The 3,376-nt window shown below is 49.1% G+C and overlaps 1 pseudogene across 1 annotated transcript; it reads right to left on the bottom strand.

The window, feature by feature from the left end:
• Window positions 1-745: 745 nt before the first annotated feature.
• Window positions 746-1,131, bottom strand: LOC307184829 (small ribosomal subunit protein eS27-like; annotated as a pseudogene). Its single transcript has one exon. The product of its transcript is annotated as a small ribosomal subunit protein eS27-like (transcript).
• Between the last annotated feature and the right edge of the window lie 2,245 nt (window positions 1,132-3,376).

Below are 3,376 nucleotides of genomic sequence, written 5' to 3'. Positions count from 1 at the left end.
CATCTATGCCACTGAGGCTCACGGTGGCCTCTGGGGCACCACAGGGCCACCGTCAGGGCTGCGCACACATCTTGGCTCCCTAAAGTTGACTCACAGACCAGGGGCTCCTGTGGCCCAGGAAGAGTGAAAGCCAGAGAAAAAGAATTAGCAAGACGGAAGCCATGATCTTTTGTAACCCGTCCCTTTGGCCATATTCCATCCGTATTCGCAGAAGCTGCCTGCCCCAGAGCAGAATGTATAGGAGGACCTTGTTTCGTTTAAAATAGAAAACAACTCACCATATCTCATCAAATCTAAGATGCCCTAGATTGTAAGACCACGACTGTTTTAGGTACCACGAAGAAAGAAAATGTGCTGTCATTTAAACTACAACACGTGGTTGACTGTAAGACATCCTGAGTTCAGAGATGCTCACAGTAAAACCATGTGCAGCTTGGAACTGGTGGAATTCAGGATACAAAAATTAAGAAGCACTTCCTGGAATGTTAACAGCTCATCCCTCTACATGGAGCACCCCATGCTCACCTGGGTGACTTCTATCTACTCTCAGAGCTCAGCTCAGGTGTCTCCTCCCCAGGGAAGCTGCGCCAGGACATTTTGGACTCTATTCTGGGAGCACAGAAGTCGCAAAATGATGGACTGCGTGTCAGTCTGGTGCAGAGATGTGTTCTGTTTGGCCCATCCAGGGGTTTTTGTTTTTGTTTTTGTTTTTGCCCATAATCAAAACTTTTTTGAAAAACTGACACCAAAATGGGACAGTGTTGTTGTGTATACCTTAAAAATTAAATGTAATTATATTATCTTGGTAGATTAACTAGAATGATTGAACTGACAAGGCTTTCTGTGACAGAACACAAATCCAGGCCGTTGTGTGGATCATTGGTGGTGTTTTCTTCTACGCGAACACCCTACTGTGAGTCTGGCCTTTCCTCCTGTCGGCCGGCACAACACTGTTGAACAACCTACACAAAGCACCACCGTCCGAGCATGGCTGAAAACCGTGGTAACCTTGAGCAACCTGGACGTTTTTCATCCGTAAGGTAAGAACTTGGACTTTGAACCAGCCGCTTCATTTTGCTTTTTCTTCTCCTCTTCCAAGGTCGGATGTAGTAAATCTCTAGCCAAAGGCATGTTGATCCTTTCTCAAGCCCAGCCCGTCCAGATCTTTAAGGCGATGCCCCTAGCCAGCAGCATGCAACCCAGAGCGCAGCATCAACTTCCGGGATCCCTGCAGGGTGCTTTTGTTTGTCTGTCTTTTGGGTTTTGGCTTGCTTGTTTGTTTTTTCTTAATTGGCAGCTAACATCTATAAATCAAGAGACTTACAAAAAATTCAAGTATCTGGCTTTTCTAGGAAAACCTAAAAATGTGACATCACTGGGCCCAGGTCCCTTGGGCCTGAAGATGTTTGTGTTATGACCCCTGCCATGGGCTTTGAGGGTTTTGAGAAAAGCACGGCATGAGCTTCTGAAAGAGAGGGGCTGATGTGTGGCACTGATTTAATGAGGAGGCCTGAGCCAGGCAGAGGCTGAATGTAGAAGTGGAGGTCTTGGTGTCTGACCAGGGAGAAGAGATGAAGACGAAAGAGACAGGAAACAGGTTGAATTTCTGACCCAGGCACTGGGGGCCAGGGAGGATGGGGGAAGCTTCCAGGTGGGGATTAAGTTGCAACCAAAGTGGGCAACAATGGGGTTGGTAAAGGTTTTGACACCCAGCTTTTTTATCCTCGGTTACTGGTCCCATTTAAGCAGGCATCCCTCACCCACCTTCTGTGGTCAGGTGGGGTCCAGTGATGAGGCCGAGGGTCAGGCTTAATGTCAAGAAGAGACAAATCCCAGGCTTTTTGGGCAATCTTAATCCCAGCTCTGGGTAAGACCAGTTCACAGTCAACTGAACAAGTGGTGGTAAGAGGAAAAGTAAGCTGCAAGGGCCAACAGGCTGCGCTGGGGCCTGGGGTCTTTGCAGGGGGAGGTTTTTTGCTTTGGGGCCACACTGATGCAGAGGGCTCTTCTCTGAAAGCCTTGCTGGGGAGAGGGTTGGCCTGCCAGTCTCACCCTCTTAACCTCAGCCACCTCCAATACTCAGGGGCTGTACCATTAAGGACACTCGGACTTGCAAGCGACAGAAACCCAGAGTAGAAGTTAATTTTTGGCTGACCTAAATAGGAAGACCAGAGAAACATCTGGTTTCAGGACTGGTTGGATCCAGGGGCTTAAATGATATCAATAGAATGCTGTCCCTCTGTCTTTCAGCTCTCCTCTTGAACAGGCTCCCCGCAAAGATGGTCACCCTATAGTTTCAGGATCCCTTCCTACAAGCTGATTGATCCCAGATGAAGAGAATGCTTCTATCTGGAGAATTCCAGCAAACATCCCAGGACTGATGCTCAGTGGCCTGGCTTTGGTTATGTGAACCAATCACTCTGACACTAATTGTCCAGGTCACATCTCCAACCCTGGCATCGGGGGTTGGGTGAGCTCCACCCTGACCAGGTAGACAGAGTGGGCAAGAGTGTTTCCACAAAGGAAAATCCCCAGATGAAGGCAGACACAGCAGATGCTACCACAGCGCATTTGCCTCTCAACCCTGAGGCCAGAGGAAGGGGGATCTCCATTCCCTGCCCAAGGGAAAGGAGTGTGGGAATTTCTCCCAGACCATCTCCTACCACAACCAAATAACCTCCTCTGTGCTCTGTGCTCTGTGCATTGCCTTATGAGATAGCCTCCGATGTCACACAGTGACACTTCCACTGCAGTCTTATTAGAAGCAAAAGTCATGAAAGTTAGCCCATGTTCAAGGGGAGAGGACTCAGACTCCACCTTATGATGGGAGGAATGTCAAGAAATGTGCAAACATTTTTAAAAGGGATTGCACAGTGTTTTCCTGAACCACAGTTCCCAAGAACCTCTGCAGTCCTCCAACCCTAGCAGCCATCCTACCCACGACCCCATGAGTCCCTGTCTTACCTGTCTTCTCAGCATCCCTAAACCCCACCTTGGACCCTCTGTTCTCAGCAGAAGACCTGGTCCCCTTATGAAAGGGAAACCAGAGACAGCAGATGTCCCCACACATACCTATTCTTAGGGCTGAATCTGAACCCCCTTCCCAAGGTGACCCCTCTCCCCTCACCTCCTCCATGACCTCATCCAGCCTATTGGTCCATCCTTTCTCTCTTTTTTCCTTCACATTCTTGGAATGTGCTCAGTTTCTTCACCTTAAATAAGCCAGTCCCTCGGAGCCTGGGGGAGGGAACCATACAGAAAGTTATTGCAATCAGCCAGCCCAGGTCAGATCAGGGCAGTGGGCAAAGGCAGGAAAGGGTCAGCCAAAGGAAAGTCTCCTTTGGAAACAGAATGGCCATCCCCTCAGAGGTGATGG

The sequence above is a fragment of the Stenella coeruleoalba genome, assembly GCF_951394435.1.
Source record: "Stenella coeruleoalba genome assembly, chromosome: 3".
NCBI lineage: Eukaryota > Metazoa > Chordata > Mammalia > Artiodactyla > Delphinidae > Stenella > Stenella coeruleoalba.
This window is presented reverse-complemented; position numbering and strand designations above follow the sequence as displayed.